Genomic DNA, 19599 nt, shown 5'->3' with positions numbered 1-19599 from the left:
AATATCTGCAGTCCCTGCTGTTGCAGTTGGGCCGCTACTTCGTCCTCAGTGTAGCTTCTGTCGACTCCGTGAAGTACCACAGATAAGGTAGGCGCTGTCGCGTATTAGGTGGGTTGCGCCGCGGTTGCTGGGCGAAGTTTTGAGCCACAGCGTGTTTGCCAAAATTGGCCAGTCCAATATTTCTAACTGAGAAAGAGTAAAATGGTCTAGATGTCTTCAAGTTGTAGCTGTCCTTGCTCCTCTGAATTTCGAGATTGTGGTCCTTCTGGACGTTTGGTAGGTATCGAGTAATGATAATATAGATAGCCTTCGGGTGGTTTAAGTTGGGGTCAAGTTTCTTCAATCTGATTGTGTAGAATGGGGCCGGAAGTCCAGACTCTGGAGCCATTGCACTGCACTGTCGAACCTGGTTCGGTAGGGATGGATTGCGCGCTACTTTGTCGTTAACTGATCGTTGTTAGCGGCATGTAGCTCGGTGAGCGATTTCCTGCTGGTAGGTAAAATGGTATCACTCCGTCTGTCCCGATGAGTTCAAGTGGCGTTATTCCAATGATAGACGTATCTTGCGGTGTATACGTGCTCCCAGATGACAATGAGCTGCCATCTGGGCTGGGCGAACCTCGGTCCTCCAGTCTCCTCGCCGGCTTGGTGGATTCCTCGTTCATGGAGTTATTAGGCGACGGTGGTCGTTCTGGAGGTGTAGGTACATTTCTCGCCATAGCAGAATTTCCGGCTTGGAGATCTTGAGGTGACTGAACAAACGTTCCCCGCTGATTGTCCTCACTGGGAATAAATTTCGTAATAATACTTGCCATAACTTAGCACTCGAAGAGACTGTGCTGTTGGCGAAGATTCCTCCTTCCATTCTATCGAAGTTTTCATTCCCCACACTGAAGGGGTGGGGCGGGCCACCTAGAGGGTGTCGCCCTCTCTCTGGCCAGGAGATTTGACGGGGTTGAGGAGAGGTATTAGAAGAAGGAGATAGGTAATAGCGGTTTGAAAAGGTAAAGGAGATGAGAAGAAGGACGTGTAGGGTATCCAGCGCTTTATTGACAGATTTACAAATACAAAGACATGTATAACAGAGATGCAAATAAAGGAAGATTTAACCAAGGTTGTAAAGGAAAAGGTGAAGTGCAAGGATGTGATAGAAGGAGGAGAAATTAACCAGAGAAGTGAGTAGGAGGCTGAGGAGGTGAGAGGTTGGCGATGGTGGCGAAAAGTAGGGTGGTGGGTGTGGATAAGGTCGGATATGTGGACTAGGTGGTTGAGGGGGAGGGGTAGGTCGGGGACGGCGACGAGGTGTGGCGGGACGTGTTAAAGGTTGAGGAGGAGAACGAGACTTTTCAACCCGGTGGTGGCGGCCGTAGAGCTGTATACCATGGTGGATAAGGCGCTGAGCGTCGTTGAGTGTAAGAAGGTGGTGTCTCATTGAATATGTGGGTCCATCTGCCTTGAAGATCCGGAACGCTCGGCACACTGGTAATCCTGCTTGACGGAGTTCATGGACGATGTCTTCAGATGTATGCTAGGGTCCACACCGCAAACGACGCAACTGTAGGTTGTAGGGCTGTCGCTCTCTGCAGGCGCTTCGGTGGCATTTCCCTCGGCAGGTGGCTGAAGTGAGGTGCACTCGGGACGAAGTTGGTCAGTGGTGGGAGAGATGAGGAGAGGAGACGTCATAAGGGGGAAAGGATGGGACATAACTGAAGTGGTTATAGGAATGTTGGAGGTGTGAACAGAAGTGGTAGTGGTGGTGGTACAGCTAGACGACGAAGGATGGAACAGTGTTGTAGATGGAGGTGGCGCGGTTGCTACAGACGAATCGGCTGTGACAGACGTATCAGGTGCTTCGAGGAGTAGTTGAGCCATGATGTTCGGAGGAGTAGCTTCGACTCGATGGAGGCGGCGGTTAATGCATGCTCCATTATCTAGAAGGTTGAAGTAGTCGTCGGAAGAAGGAACATACAGGAGTACATCAGGCGATGGGTCTGGTCCGGCGTAGAGTCTGGAGGCGGTATAGATGCCTGTTGAGCGGAGTTCCGTGTAGATGTCTTCATTGGAGAGAGCAGGATTAACATCATGGACAATAAAAGTGTACATGTTGGGGAGGGCGACTTCCGACTTGGTGCCAGCCTATATGCTTGATTGCCGTCGGAAGGGTGCAGTAGGTATAGTTGTAGCGTCACCCGACCGACAAAAAAAAAAGAAGAGACGTTGCTGTGGAACGATTAGTGTCCACTTGTAGAGATGAGATGTGAACCAGAGCTGTGAAACCCTTCCCTCCTTCCATTTCAACTGACTGATCTTCATGGAGGTAATGGTGCTTTCCTTTCGGGAGTTCCTGCGGATTTTTCTTGCTTCTTATATATTCTAATTTCATCTTATACATACGAATTGGACGAAAGAAGACCGTATTATTTATTTAACACCTACTACCGGTACGTTATTAAATGTATTATTCGAACATTCCACAATTCTACTTACCTGGTATTACCCGAACAGATTTATAATCCCGCAGAAAAAAAATGTGCTTTACTTATAGCCACAAATGTATCACTAGTGATTTTGACAATACGGCAGTGGCAATTCATAAATCTCCCAGGACACGAGAAATCCATGACCATATAGTGCCAACGTGCAAGATTAACAGTAACTATAATACGTCGTATCGGCGAGTATGGTCCCCAAGCTGTATGGTTAACGACACTGAATCGAATCCAACAGTTAGAAAATAACTATAAATCACGACCTTCAGTATTAACAGGGGAAAAAGAGTGCATAAGCTTACATGGCAGGGAATTTAAGTTGGACGTGGGTACAGCATATATCTAATCAGTCTCACACATTCCTACCGTAACTCCTTAGTCTCACCCGTAGGCAGATTGCGTAAGTAATTAACCCCTCAGTGGAAATTTTTGAGGGAACGACAGAAAAATGAAGCCCCCTAGCTAAACTGCCATACCGGGCGAGTTGGCCGTGCGGTTAGGGGCGCGCAGCTGTGAGTTTGCTATCCGGTGTCGGCAACCCTGAAAATGTTTTCCCGTGGTTTCCCATTTTCACACTAGGCAAATGCTCGGGCTGTACCATAATTAAGGTCACGGCCACTTCCTACCTCTAGCACTTTCTTACCCCATCGTCGCCGTAAGACCTATCTGTGTCGGTGCGACGTAAAACAGATTCTTTTTTTTTTTGCTAGTTGCTTTACGTCGCACCGACACAGATAGGTCTTATGGCGACGATGGGAAAGGAAATGCCTAGGAGTTGGAAGGAAGCGGTCGTGGCCTTAATTAAGGTACAGCCCCAGTATTTGCCTGGTGAAAATGGGAAACCACGGAAAACCATCTTCAGGGCTGCCGACAGTGGGGCACGATCTCCCGGATGCAAGCTCACAGCCGCGCGCCTCTACGCGCACGGCCAACTCGCCCGGTAAAACAGATTCTAAAGAAAAACCTGCCGTTTGGTTCTCGTCCGAGGATTTCTTGGAAAGACGACGATGATTTCACTAGCGTCAGTGTTTGTGCGAGAGACTGTCTGTTTCTGAGCCAATCAGAGGAACTTACATTTCTGTCTAAATAACACATGGTTGAATTTGCGTTCAGCCTATATAGCAGTAATGCGATCGAAAGGCAGCCACAATTTCTACAAGTGTGTGTTGCTTAAAAATAATTGTCTGGAGACTAGTCCAGCTCTTTACGAATTGCCGACAGAGCTCGATAGCTGCAGTCGCTTAAGTGCGGCCAGTATTCGGGAGATAGTGGTTTCGAGCCCCACTGTCGGCAGCCCTGAATATGGTTGTCCGTGGTTTCCCATTTTCACACCAGGAAAATGCTGGGGCTGTACCTTAATTAAGGTCACGGCCGATTCCTTCCCACTCCCCGCCCCTTCCTATCCCATCGTCGCCATAAGACCTGTCTGTGTCGGTGCGACGTAAACCAGCTTTCAAAAAAAATTGCCGAGGCCCACCCAAGAACAATATAAAAAGCGTGTTTGGTACAGTTACTAAAATTGCTCACAGTTTAGGTAAAAGCAAGGACAAATTGTCCCCACTCTTACATCCTGGGTGTACAACATTCCTTGTACTTGCAGCAAGGTATACATTGGCCAAACAAGCCGGTCCGTTGGTACTAATATCAAGGGGCACCAGCGAAACATCCGTCTTAACCACCCAGATAAGTCAGTAATGGCTGAGCACACCCTATTGCCAGGTCATGATGTCGTGTTCCACGATAATTGAGATCTCACCCACACTAAACACTACAGGTCTAGGATTATACAACAAACTGAGGAAAAACGTTAAAATCCTAACAAGTTCAACAGGGACACTGTTATCAATTAAGTAATACGTGTTTGCCAGCCATTAATGATTTACATAGGTAGTTTTCTTGCTTGTCTTTTCAATTTTATTTCAGCGTTTTCCAAATTCGTACGTTCGTCACTAGATGGTTCATTCCACCTGCTATGTCTGCGCCCCACCGACTCACGCCAATTATGCTCTTTTTTTCTACACACTTTCTTTCCATTCTTCTGCTCTGTTATATTATTCCATCCTGTGAGTTTTTCGTTGCACCATATTTTATTTCTTCTACCACATTCGTTCCCGATTCGTCCGCTGACCTTGCGGTTTCTTCGTAATGCACATACTGTGTAACGAGAAACATCCTAACATTCCACTTGGAATGCTAAGTGACCCATCTGGTGACGAATGATAGTACCACTTACTATAGAACAACGGGAAAGCATTCTGAAATTCATTATTGGAGAAGTCGTCTTCGTGCACAGTCAGTATTTTCTTCCGAAGGCGCGGGGCAAAGTTCTCTGCGAAACGTGAAGAATTTCACCTTGTCTTCTTGATACAGCAAAAGCCCAAGATGTTCGTGTCTACAGAGAATGACATGTTTCCTTCTTGAAAGAACATCGGATTCTATCATATCACACTGTTTAAAAAAAATTATAAATCGATGATAATCGTTTAGACACATTTATGTTTAAATTTTGTTTGTACCCTTTAATACTTGATAGTTACAACTTATCTTCGGGAACTGCTTAGTGGTGCCCCCTCTCCCCATGACATTATCTGATCCCTTTATCATTAACATGGGAGTTCAAGGCAGTACTATTGGATCTTTATATTTTCTTTATTTCCTTATTTATATATATGCATATAATAGAAGTACAGAAACGGAATGAAAGAAGGGACGAGGCTATCTTCCTCAGTAAATGATTCCAATACCTAACTCCTCTTTCCATAAGAGAATTTGCCCCTATTTTCCCCCTTAACATCCTTATCTGATTGGCAATGAGAAAAGATGCAACACTGACCACTTCACTATGCTAAGATTCTCAAGTATAAAAGGATATAAACGGAATTTAAACATAAATGTTTCTAAGTTTCTAAACAATTTTGATCAATATGTAATAAAAATGAGTGAAATTTGATAGAATCTGATGTTCTTTCATTAATGAAATGTCATTCTTTGTTTAATAGCGTTTTACAGGTACTCTCTTGCAATTAGTATTTCCCGATAAAAAAAGAGTAACATTAAAAATTTATTGTATAGCTTGGGGCTGGGAATACTTTGGAGAAAGGGAACGAGTTGCTCGAGTAAGCGGTATGTTGCGAGCCTTCAGTGGATAGATTGCGTGGATTGATATCTCACTAATTATGCTCAGAACACATCAGTAAGTCACCACTTATATGCATTTCGGGCAGTCGCCCAGGTGGTAGATTCGCTATCAGTTGTTAACCTAGTCTTTTCTCAAATAATTTTGAAGAAGTCCGACTCATTGGCTGAACGGTCAGCGTACAGGCCTTCGGTTCTGAGGGTCCCGGGTTCGATTCCCGACCGGGTCGGGAATTTTAACCTTAATTGGTTAATTCCAATGGCACGGGGGCTGGGTGTATGTGTTGTCTTCATCATCATTTCATCCTCACCACGACGCGCAGGTCGTCTACGGACGTCAAATAGAAAGACCTGCACCTGGCGAGCCGAAACCTTCCTGGGATATCCCGGCACTAAAAGCCATACGACATTTCATTTTGAAGAAGTTGGAAATTTATCGAATATCTGCCTTGGTAAATTATTCCAATTCCCAACACCTCTTTCTACGTAGGTCGAGTCATAACTCATGGTAACTATTTTTTTTCTCTCGCGAACAGGAGACAACACGGAAAATCTAAGATATGCATTTAAAAACGTACGGTATGTACTTGCGTATGATTCCACTAGATGGTGTATTTTAACAGTGTGTGTCTAAGCATGCCTCCAAGTTCCACTAGATGGTGTATGTTAACAACAGCGTCACAAAATGGAAGTCAACAGGCAGAAGCAGGGCACACTGTCAATGCAGTTTATTACATTTTCTTTTTGGTGTACCAACTGCGCCGTGCAGTGCGAACCAAACGTCCAGATCTTTTGGACAACGCCATCATCCTACACGATAACGCGACAGCTAACACAGCAGCCATCGTTCAGCGTCGCTTCCGACGGTGGGGATTGGGGGTTCTTCCACACCCGCCTTATTCGCCTGATGTGAGCCCATGTGACTATGATCTAATCCCCAAAGTCAAGAAGCCATTACGTAGACAACGGTTTGGTAACAAAAAGGACATCGTAACAGCATTTCGGAGAGAGGTGTCGCACGTTAGCGATACACATGCAGCGAATGGTATTCAGCGCCTGCCCCACCGCTGGCAACGCACAGTGGAGGCCTTGGGTGATTATTTCGAAGGTCTGTAACCAGTGGAGACCTGTCCTTTGTACGTAGTCTTGTGTATTTGCTGTCTATACCATAATAAAACAATATTTACCAATGGCCTATGTTCTGTCACTTTCCTACGAGAATCTCCTTAAGTCAGAATTTGTCTCCAGGCACTATGCGTATGTACATGCCCTATATTTCCAAATGCATATCTCAGATTTTCCATGTTGTCTCATGTTCGCGAGAAAAACATAGTTGCCATGAGTTATGACTCGACCCTCGTATAGAAGGACATTTACTCCAAGTTGTCTTCTTGAATTCCAACTTTATCTTCGTGTGATCTTTCCTACTTGTACAAACACCAGCTGTCTTTATTCCTATTGTCATTCCATGCCATCTCTCCACCGACTACTTAGTTGAACAGCTTGTCTCCTTTCTCTTAAGTCTTCCCAGCCCAAAGTTTACAAGAGTTTTGTAACACTACTTTTTTTCTCTTCTTTGGATTTTTTCCACTTTTCGAATCAATTAGTAATCTTGGTGAGGATCCCATGCACTGGAATATTGTAATTGTGGTCTTACATGCCCTCCCTTTTTCATCCTGACTACAAACCCTAAATACCCTAATAACGATATGAAGAGATCTGTAACCTTTATTTACGATCACAAGTATACATGAAAGTACTACGAGAAATGAAAATGGATCAACCAGTTCCTTTCCATGTGGAGCATGAGAGGGATAACAATTGTTTTTAATTAGTTCTGTGGTGCAAATAATTTCAAGGTGATGAAGTCTGTGTGAATATGGGCGTTTGTTATAAGAGTGAGAAGTTGAAAACTGCAGGAAAAGTGTTGTTGATTAAAGAGTAAAGAACGCTAGAACAGAAAAATTGCTTTCTGCTTTTAAAATTCCCATATGCATTGGCTGGGATTTCAACCCTGGCCGCCTTGCTGAAGAGGTAGTGGCGATGTCATTCACCTTCTCTCTTAATGTTGCATGTTGGTGACAATGTGATAGGAGTTGGCTAGGACTGGGAAGGAAACGGCCATCGCCTTGATGAAGGTCCAGCCCCTGCATTTTTCAGGTGGGGAAGTTGGAGAAACTAAAGACAAACTTCTTCGACCTGCCGACGTTGGGGCTCAAACTCATCTATCTTTCGAACGCTAGCTTACAGCTATGCAGTCTGTACCGCACAACCAACTCGCTTGGTGTCCTTCACCAGTCGTACTTCATTCATGGAAGACTGCTAGGACGAGGACTATGCTCCAATTTTCATACATTGCGGTCTTTACCAAGCCTCATCAATCCTAGTCCCGCCTCCCGCATCCATTTCTTCTCAGCATCGATGATCTTATTTCTACTTCTCAGCTCTATCAGGTCGGGCTTTAATGCTCAGTAATCGGGCCGTTTCAACAGACTTTCCCCCATTTACCAGTTGTGCTTTTTCTCGCACGTGCCTAGTCTTTTACATACTGGATTCATCTTTATCACTTGCATTTATACAGCCTAATCCTTAACCCTCATTTTACACATCAAGTCCGAAGATCTGTAAAAATGGCTCCCAAACGAGCATTGCAAGCCAACATTCTGAGAAGAAACGGGTGTAGGAGACTTGGAATTGTATGCAGAGCACCTAAAGGATGGCCAGTGCTTGAGAACACAGACTGCCCTTTCTTATTTCTGTGTTTGCCCTCATCTCCTTATTGTTGCTTTCTTTCAGTGACCTGCCATTGTGTCTAACCCAATGTGTTCATACCCTTCTATAAGACATTGGTCAAATTATTCTTTACTAGCTTTTGCCCAACGCTTCACACTTGTGCGAATTTATTTTGTGGAAACTATCGAAATGTATTCAATTTTTCTTTTTCAGTAATGTTGGGACATTTTGTCTTCTGTTGATTTGTTAGTATAAGGGCCGGTTTTACCACCTACGGGTAAAATAACGTGAACTTGTCCTGCGCGTAAAAGGACATTTCTGTTCGAGCACTCCCAGGTAAAGCTATCGGCAGCATAAATCATAGTTACCCGGCACTTAAATTATCGGCGAACTTAAGATTCCGAGAAGACTTTCCCCACCGGGCAAGTACCGAGAACTGAACATTATTACCTGTGTTTTTTTTATGACATACAAGTTGAGTTAGTTCAGTACGTTGACAAAAACATGATACCATAACAGTAGATCACTATTGTATTGCAGGCTTCAGTCTGAGACGAGATCTCGAGATTTCTCGAGACTAGCGTAGGCACTATTTCTCGCGAGAAATTTCGAGAGCGTTGTCCCCGCATTGTGCAGCGAGCAGCGGGTCGTAGGTCTACAGGTAGTCGGAGCTGAATGTTGTTTGTGCCGAGTATGCGAATAGCCAACCACGGGCCTTCTCAATTTCGTACATACGTGTCAACAAGCGATTTCTACCCAGGTCTATTTTGATGCAGTATAACATAATTATAAAGGATACGAATTCTGGCATTGTATGCACCGATAGGTACACGAATGAGTGATTTAAGTACAGAACCTGACGGCTGCTGTAGGTACACGTACCTGGATACTAGAGGCGAGCATCAGTCGAACTCGAGATGAGGCAAGATGCGCCTTGCTACATATGCAACCACCATTACGTATGAGTGGAATGTGTAATCTAAAATGCTTCAGTTTGCTCCAATTCTTTCGACAGGTGTACATCGTTATCAGACCCCACATTCAATAACATATGAACACTGCTCGTTTACCGGTATTTTGGTGACGAAGGAAATAATTCCTTACAATGTTACAGAGTATTCGCGTCATAATTAGGTACTTCGATATATGACGGTGCAATGTGAAATTGTGTCTAGTTGTACGCAAAAACTTGAAGACGATGTCCGAAACGCAACGTAAGTCGTGGATGTCTGTTATTTTGAAGAGATGTCACATAGCACAGCCCGCTGTGTTGCTTATTCAAAAGAAGTAAAATACGTCGGCAGAAATACTTCTGGGATGATCCGGCACTTACAAACGCATAATATAAATGAAGAGGAATCGTCAAAGAACACCGCCGGCCCGGTCTGCATCACAAGGAGCTACTCTGCCGACAACGATTGTGAGGCATCCATGTAGGTTTACATTCTAATAACAGTTATTAACAAATTATACGGGTTATTCAGCTAAGAAGTCCACCTGACATAACTCGTGAACAGTTTAAGATACTGGCATTCTGTCTTCACTTTCGTTAATGGTATTAAGGAGCTCATAGTTCAACATGCAGTGCTTTCCTAGGCTTTTGACAAAATTTATCGTAACACACGTTTCCATATGAGAACTGATGAGATAACTATCAATGTTACACATGTCGCACAGCTCGCAGCACACGAGAATCGGTCTCGAGAGCGTTGCCCATCACCCCTGCTGAAAGAATTGGAACAAAGTCGGGTATTTTAGATTACACGTTCCACTCAAGTGTAATGGGGGTTGCATATGTAGCAAAGCACATCTTCCCCGTCTAGTATCCAAGTAGGTGTACATCCTATCTACAGTATTATTCACAAATTATGCATGGTTATTCACCTAAGATGTCCACCACAAATAAGTCGTGAACAGTTTAAGATACTGACATTTTGTTTTCTCTTTCGTTAATGGTATTAAGGGATTCGTAGTTGAACATGCAGTACTTTTCCAGGCTTTTGACAAAATGTATTGGCTCACACGTTTTCATATGAGAACATTATTTCACGCAAAAACTGCCAATGATATACTATCACTTTTACAGTCGTAGTTACTGGTACGTCGCACAGCTTGCACTTCAGGAGGATCGGTCTCGAGATCTGCGACGTCAGTCTCGAGCGAGAGCGTAGCCCATCACTAGTCTAGAGCTTAAAAATCAAGTGGAGATCACTTTTTACACAGAAGCATAGAATTCGAGCTGCTGCAGAGGTCACTTTTCAAAATCTTGGTTTACCGAGTTCGATAGCTGCATTCGCTTAAGTGCGGCCAGTATCCAGTAATCAGGAGATGGTGGGCTCGAGCCCCACTGTCGGCAGCCCTTAAGATGGTTTTCCGTGGTTTCCCATTTTCACACCAGGCAAATGCCGGAGCCGTACCTTAATTAAGGCCACGGCCGCTTCCTAGGCCTTTCCTACCCCATCGCCGCCATAAGACATATCTGTGTTGGTGCGACGTAAAGCAAAAAAAAAACCATCTTTGTACCTTGATGACTTCTTGCTTGATGCTTGTCGTTCAAAGGGGCCTAACATCTAGGTCATTGGCCCACTTGATGTTTTATTCCACCTCATCAATACATATATTTTGTTGATTATCCATCAACTCTGGCAAAACCTGAAAATTATTGCTTACACTGCTTTTGGTTAGTCTGTCTTAACACACGCACAACTTTTCAGAATTTCTTGCCTGGAGAGGACTGCATATTGGATCCACTTTGTTAGTATAACTGCTATTACCAGGCAAGTTGGCTGTGCGGTTAGGGCGCGCAGCTGTGAGCTTGCATACGGGAGATAGTCCCAGGAAAGCAAGTTGCATGTAATATTTGGTCCCCATGAATTAGTTGGAAAGCAAAAATATATGGGGCACGATTCACCATTTGAATAACCATGAAAAGTTTAAAGGCAGTCAAGTGTCGGCTAGCAGCTCTTCTACTTAGTAGGCTGCACTCGTAGCTTAAAATTTGTTCTATATTGTTTCTCTCTTTTTTTTTCTGCAAGCAAGTAGTTAGAATTTATATTTAATTCTAAAAGTTTATCTAGAAAAAACAGGAAAAGCATAATTCGAAGGAACATCATTCAGTTTTTATTTCATTGCAAATACAGTAATATTTTGTTTTTGAAAAATTCCTAAATTAGGTTTTGTTCTATTTTACTTCTTTTTTCAAAATATCAGTTTGTTAATATAAACAAAGAAGACAATCTACAGTACACTCACTGAAGTCAATAAATTCTACAAAGACTCTGTGCATGTTTTATGACAGATTAAAAAAAAAAGTGATTCTTTAAGATAGTTTGAATGCCATGCTTAGAGAGCACAGCACATTTCAATTTTATTTGACAGATGATGGCATAATCCATACTGCATTTTGTAAAATAAATTTCCTCTAATATGTCTTACAATATAATGTAAAATGTGTGCTTGTTTATAGAATCTATTTCAACATTTTACCAATGGTTTAGATTTTACAAGGCTTAATGGAAAAACTATGGATAATTCGGTGGTTTTTGATAATTCATGACAGTTCATTAACTGCAATAAATTATCGGGTGTACTTGTAATTCACAGAAACTGGTAATTCATGTTATAGCTTCGTTGCACATTATTAAAAAATTTGAGCAAAATATGTCATTTTGTAATGTCGAAAGTAAAATATGCTCAACTTCAGTAATTCTCTGCAATTGTACCACTCAAAGGAATCCCAGGACCATAAAGTTGCCAGCAGTTCCGAGTAGTGACAGGAATTCTTCCCACTCAAGAGTCTCGAGGCTGGCAGACTCATATACCCACCGAAGTACTCTGGGTGCATGTGCAAATCACAACACGCAGTAATAGTATATGAAAAATCTTTGCCAGTTAAGATTTTTCTCTCGAAGTGCGAGACTTAGTCGCTTTAAAGGATCACATTTTCTATTGATCTTTTGCAAAAGGAAGGAAAAAACCACACATTAGTATCTATTTAGAATTACTTGCCTTCAGTGCCATAAACTGTATCAGTTTTGTTAATATTATAATAATTCATTTTCAAAAAGAAATGAAATAATAATGTTATTGTTTTTATGTCCCACTAACTACTTATGGCAGATTTTGGAGACACCGCGGTGCCAGAATTTTGAACTGCAGGAGTTCTTTTACGTTACAGTACATCTACCGACACGAGGCTCATGTATTTGAGCACATTCAAATACCAATGAACTGAGCCAGGATCGAACCTGCCAAGCTGGGGTCAGAAGGCCAGCGCCTCAACCCTCTGAGCCACTCAGCCAGGTAGAAATGAAAAAGCCAAGTTTAGGATATCTTCAAAACCATACTAAATATTATTTGCAATTAAATCAAATGTTATTCCTTTAAATTATCCTATTTTCACAAATTAACTGTAAAATTATAACTACATGTTTTCAGAAAAAGGAATGAAAAACAGGACAGTTTAAGCAACAAAATAATGCAGTCTGCAAACTACTAGGAATATGAACTAAAGAAAAATGTAGAACTTTTACTGATTAGAAAACTGTAACAAGAAACCAGTATATTATCAACAGTTTTCATAACATAACCTTAAATCAGTTACTCATCAAAACTGTTACAACCCAGTAATCATGCATACTGAAACACACAAGCGAGTAATTTAAAGGAAAAGATTATTAAAAATCCTCTAGACTGCCAACCCATTGCACATAGGTTCAATCTTACAAGCTTGAACACAAAAGGAGTGTGCCTAACCAACTATACTGCACAGCTATACCATGAGAATCTCATGAACCCTCTCAAGTTCCGCACGCTCTGGGTAACATCATTGTGAAGGTACCGTACAATTCCAAACACAAAATGTGATGGGCTGAAAATTTCTAAGCAGTATCAAAAGGAAGCAGCACATTATCACACATATTGTGCTAGTTAATAAATGGAGGTTTATCTACCTAGTCTGGTCATAACTACTGTTCCTGTCAACTGCTGGGTCCTGCAACCATAGAGCAGGGGGTCATACCATCTCCCATACGAAGAGACGTTTATCTTCCTGTTTGCATGAGCGTGTCTATGCTCAATTTGGAAAGCATCATGTTCTAGGGTGGTCAGGTGTACAGTGTGTTGTTTATGAACATTCAGGCAGTTTTCAGTTTGGGCATGCTGAAGCATAGCATCACACACCGCTTCTCCAAAGTGACTCTGATGGATCCATAAGAAGATTAGCATCAGCAGAACGTTCATCAATCAAAACCCTGCACACTTCAGTGAGACCAGGAGTATGTCTGCTCATCAATAACAAAACAATGAATTTGCCAAAATCCTGTAATAAAAGAGAAAAGTAAATATATAAATAAAATAAACAAATCATATTCATACGGCCTCAGCTACAGTATGATGGCATTTAATTTTACATCATCTACGCTGCCTGCACATCAAAATAGAAGACAATGGTAAGCGAGATGAACATTTTGAGACAATGTCAAGGATGCTAAGAAGTGATCTATAGCTGGAAGCAGATTGTCACAGCACTAGGCACTTTCTAACACAACTGATGAAACAGCTGGGCAAATGCAGAACCCGACTTAAGTAAACTTTCTTCAGCTTATTCCACATATTTCTGGGGTCGCTGGAGCTACCCAGGCTCATTTTGGTTTTGGCTGGGGGGGGGGTTTAAGATCGGATGTCCTTCCCGACATCACAGGATTCACGAGATGAAAATCTCAACCTAGGATCGAATCTCGGCCTTCTGGGTGGTAAGCCAGCAGCAAAGCTACTGATATAGTCCCCCCCACAGAGCCTGACTGAAGTGTTACACGTAAAATATTTCCTCAACTATATCAAAATATAATGCTATGTTCTGTTGTAATATCCTTCAATCAAACTTTGTTCATGAGGTATAACTGGACTCAGCTCCAGCACACAAGGCCAAGACCACTCAAAAATGACTACCAGCAAATGTAGCAGACTTAATTTCTGTTGCCGACTGACCATCTCGTGGTCTAGATCCCAGTCCTTCAGATTAAAAATTATGGTCAGTGCTTGAAAAGGTTGACATTTTAATAGTCTGTTTGTATCCAAAACTCTTGGTATATGTACACGGGTTCTTTCATAACTAAAATTTTTATAATCTCCATACATTATTACAATAGGCAACAGTATTTATGGCCAGAATAGGTAGACTTTAATGAAAAGGCGCCCTTCTATACCTTTAGTCAAAATTTGAAATCATAACATTCACTTAAAATCACCATAAATTCTGGTTGTAGACTTCTCTATTTAATTAATTACTTGATTGATCGTATGGTGATTACACATGATGATTGTTGTTTAAAGGGGCCTAACATCTAGGTCATCAACCCTGGTGATTACACAGAATAGGTAAAAAAAAAAAAAAAAGTACACAATTAAGGTATATATTCTACAGCCATAGGATGGTCGGGCGTAAAACTGAACAGGACGTTAAGAGCTTGCAGGTCTGCAGCGCTGATAGAGGTGTTCGATAGTCAGCACTTCCAGACCACAGTCGTAGGCTGCTGAGCTGATCCAGCCCGACTTGTGAATATACACAGCCTGTTTCTGTCATATGACCGGGTCAGGAAGGGAATGAAGCCCCCTTCTAGCAGTGAGGATGGGAATTGTGCAGGCAGCCGAAGCCTGTCGCACTCCTCTGGGGGCAATGATTAATGATATGATATTGGAGAGTGTTGCTGTAATTAAAGATGACAGGGGAACTGGAGTACCCGGAGAAAAACCTGTCCCGCCTCTGCTTCGCCCAGCACAAATCTCACACGGAGTGACCAGGATTTGAACCAGGGAACCCAGTGGCAAGAGGCCGGCGCGCTGCCACCTGAGCCACAGAGGCTCAGCCCCACTTGTGCTGGAAGTAATGTCAGTAGCCGTGTCCATTTGTCCATTCCCATCTAGTCAGTTGAGGTGGCACCAAAGCCTTCTTGGGAGATCAAAATCCACCCTTAGATTTCTCTGTAGGATCCAAGGAATTGTCACACGATACTAATGTTTTCGTAGACCACTTGTCTTCCTACCTTTGTTTTAAATCAAACCCCGCAGTGACAAATGGGTCTCCTTGATCAAAATCATGACAAACAGCGCTCGTTTCAGATAAGCAGTGACATACGGTTGACTTTTTTGGAAAATTGTTGGGCACTGCATTTCCCCATTGCCCAGTCACCAAACTTTATTATAGTCTCATCCTGATATATACATTAAGACACACATCACCTATTAATTCACGAACACTTTGGAACATACATCTATTGCTCTGTATATAATTTGTGCCTCCTTGCTTGAATATCACGTTAACAGGTTATGTGAAGAAAGTTGAGCTTGGAACATGCGAAAAACTGAATTCCTAGTTATATGGTCAAGTTACATGTATCCAGGAAATCTTGGAATGGTGTAAACTAGTGATGGGCAGTCTGAGAAGAGGTCTCGAGATTTCTGGACACTAGCGCAGGCAATATTTCTCGTGAGAAATTTAGAGATCTCAAGAACGGTGTCCCTGCATTGTGTGGCAAGCAGCGTCATAGGACTACAGGTAGACGGAGCGGAATGTTTTTATGCAGAGTATGTGAACAGCAAACCACGGACCTTCTCCATTCCGTAAATATGTATTGACAAGCGAATAGGGCGTTCATTTCTTTCTTTTCTACAGAGGTCTATTTTGACACAGTACAATATTGTAAAGGTTACGTATTCTGGCATTGTATGCAGTGGTAAGCACATGAGTGAGTAGGCTAAGTACAGATACTGGAGGCGTGAATTATTCAAACTCTAAACAGGATAAGATGCGCCTCACTGCATATGCAACCACCATTAGGCATGAGTGGAACGTGTAATCTACAATTCCTGATTTCGCTGCAATTCTTTCGACAGGTAGGGGTACATAGTTATCAGACCCAACATTGAGTATCGTGACCAGTGCTTGTGTTTACCATTTTAGTGACGTAGGAAATAATTCCCCACAATATTATACAGTATTTGAATCATAATTAGGCACTTTGGTATATGACTGTGCAATGTGTAATTTTGTCCAATTGTACACAACAACTGTAAAACTATGTCCGAAGAGCAACGTAAGTCGTGGATGTTTTATTTTGAAGAGATGCCACCTAGCACAGCCTGCTGTGTTTGTTCAAAAGAAGTAAAATATTTAAGCAGTAGTACTTCTGGGATGATCCAGCACTTAAAAATACATACCAATGAAGTCAGATCAAAAATTAGATGTATGGCTTTTCAGGCGTTTGCTCTATTAACCAGTATTTCGTCCTAGGTCTGACACTAGACTCGTCAGAGTGGGATGTGTCAGACCATACCCACTTATGCTGGGGTGTATGCAGGTGCACTTATCAGAAGCCTCTTATGTGGCACAGTCTGATAACTGCATACGGGAGATAAAACTCCACATTGGAATTAATGCCCGCCTAGCAATTCCAAATGGTAATTCTAGATTCCCATGGAGGGAATTAGATATTTTTCCACCAATAGAGCATATCAAAATCAGATCAAAACTTAGATGTATGGCTTTTCAGCATAAGTGGGTATGGTCTGACACATCCCACTCTGACGAGTCTAGTGTCAGACCTAGGAAGAAATGCTGGTTAATAGAGCAAACGCCTATATATATATATATATATGGCACACGAATCATGCTGAACTAGAATACAAGTTTAAACCAACAACATATTGAAATATGCACACAGTAAACAGACACACAGAGAATGTGGTAAAAACATGCACTAACGTAATTCATTCCGTGCTTTCTTAGTTGTCATGGCGTGGCCCCTGCTTTTCCTCTTATGGGGCATTCCTGTGTGCTCACGGTGAAGCATCCAGCAGTAGTCGCCCATCATCCGAACATCCCAAGTTCCCTGATATCGTCGTTCCATGTCCTTTATATCCTGATGGAACCTTTCACTCTGTTCCTCACTTACAGCACCCAGGTTTGGAGGAAAAATGTCAAGGTGAGAATGTAATAAATGTAACTTCAAACTCATTGAGCATCTCAGCATTTTCAACTCCGTCAGCATGTTCTCCACTGTGTCGACATACTCTGGGCTGCGATTGTTTCCCAGGAAGTTTGAACCACACACTTAAAAGCAGTCCAAGCTTCTCACTCCACGGCATTCACTGAATTAAAGAAATCATCTAGCATTACTTTTCGAATATTGGGACCATTGAACACACCCTCCTTCAGCTTAGCATCTGACAGGTTGGGGAACTTGTTACATAGACATTTGAAACAGTTGCCACACCTAGGTAATGCTTTGACCAACTGCTTCATTATGCCCAGTTTGAGGTGCAGAGGTGGCAAGAAGATTCTGCCTCTTTCCACTAGAGGGTCACACTTGATATTTTTGTCCCCCTGGAACCAATTCCAACCTTCAGGGCTACTGCTTTTGCTCCCAATGTTTCATGAGCACGACTGTCCCATTCACAGATGAAACAAGGAAGGCAGTGAGCATTTGTGTTAGTCTTAATATACTTCCCTTCAACATAAGGTTGCGGCCAGCAAGGGCGTGCAACCAAAAAACTGGGCTAAATCCATATCAACCTCAGATCCCAATAAATTGAAAAAAGGGCCAGAAAGAATACCATACAAAGGGTACATTTTCTGCTTAGTAAAGAGAGGAATACAGTCACAGGCTTGAGGGTAACCAGTTCATTGACCACCCTGTACTTAAACACCAAATACAGGAATTTCTTGCAACACCACTTATTCCATTAAATAATTTGAAAACAACAGGCTTGACATTGTGCATAGACCAACATCATATGTTGAACAAACATACCATTGGCCATTTGGCAAGGGTGCAATGTTAGAGCCTCGAATACAAGTACGCTTGAGCCTTTGAGGAACCCCACACACTCCTCGCAAAAAAGTAAAAAATATATATCTATCCTAATGCCACTGTGCACAGGAATGGTCAAGGTCAGATCACAATGGTTTTGTAAAATCGTTTAAAATAGTTTGTTTTCACAATGTGCAAGTTAAATAGAGGAATTGCCATGTGGTTGCCGTTCCTTGAAATTCTACAACATACTCCCCGCAAGAGAGGTTCACCAAATTATTTAAAAATAATGACAGCAATTTATACAAAAATACAAAATGATATTTCCATGATGCGTGTTTTAGACAAGATCATTATACCATATGCACAAATTCTGGTGAACATTTAACTTATGGCAAAAATTTATTCAACTAAGATGTATAATGTCAATAAGTTGACGTTGAAAGAAAGAATTGGTGAACTCCGTTTTGAAAAGCTCTCTGCACAAAGTTAATTACGGGCTTATCAGTTGTGCAGCGTAATATTTTTCAAACTTCATTTGAAATGTTTTTCATTTAATTTTGTTCATATATCTGTGTTGTAATTTAATATAACAGATTTCAGAATCGGTTACAGAGTATAACTCTGTAGTTACTACAAAATGAATCCAATTTAAATTGAGTATGAACACCTAAATGGTGCACAAAAGAAAATTCAACAAATTAGCAAAACAATTTTTTCCTCCTCCCAGTTCTAGTGTTAGTGAAATAGTTACAGATGATACTTCCTCTTGCAGCATCACAGACAAGTACATTTCTAAAGTGACTGAGAAAAGGAAAGAAAAAGTAGTAGCAAAAAAATGTGAAAGTGAAAAATAAGTTTGCCATAAATATAATGAAGGCCTGTAAATATTGGGAAGTATTCAAATGATCTTGCAGATTATGAATTAGATTTAGACAATGAAACTAAAAAGTTCTTTGTTGGACAAAATCAATGTCAGCCTTAGGTTCTTTCCCTAAATATGCCAAACAGTAACGTAAATATTTAAAAAAAATTGACTTTGACACAGCAAAGAATTTGGAGAGAATGCTTGTATTATTCATCTAAAAATTACAGTGTACCGTACACCTTGTTAGCTCTTTGGTGGACAGAAATCGTCATCAGTTTGGAGGGAAAGTGTCCAAGATTGGAAGATAGTTAAAAGTATAGACATTAAAACTAGTTCCATGCATTTCTTTTTAAATTCGTGGCATGGGTAAAACAGTTGACGTGGGTATGGATTCAGAACTAAAGAAAAGCGAGAACAGGTCCTTCAGTGCATTATGAATGAGGCATTAACACTGGCATCCAAATGATCTAGCTTTTACGGGTTGTAAGGAAGAAATTGGAAAATCAAACCTTTTAGCAGTCATCCAACTGCTTGCAAAGTATGATACTGTTACGCGCTCACATAA

Source organism: Anabrus simplex, chromosome 2, assembly GCF_040414725.1.
Source record: "Anabrus simplex isolate iqAnaSimp1 chromosome 2, ASM4041472v1, whole genome shotgun sequence".
Lineage (NCBI taxonomy): Eukaryota > Metazoa > Arthropoda > Insecta > Orthoptera > Tettigoniidae > Anabrus > Anabrus simplex.
Note: the sequence above shows the minus strand (reverse complement) of the source record.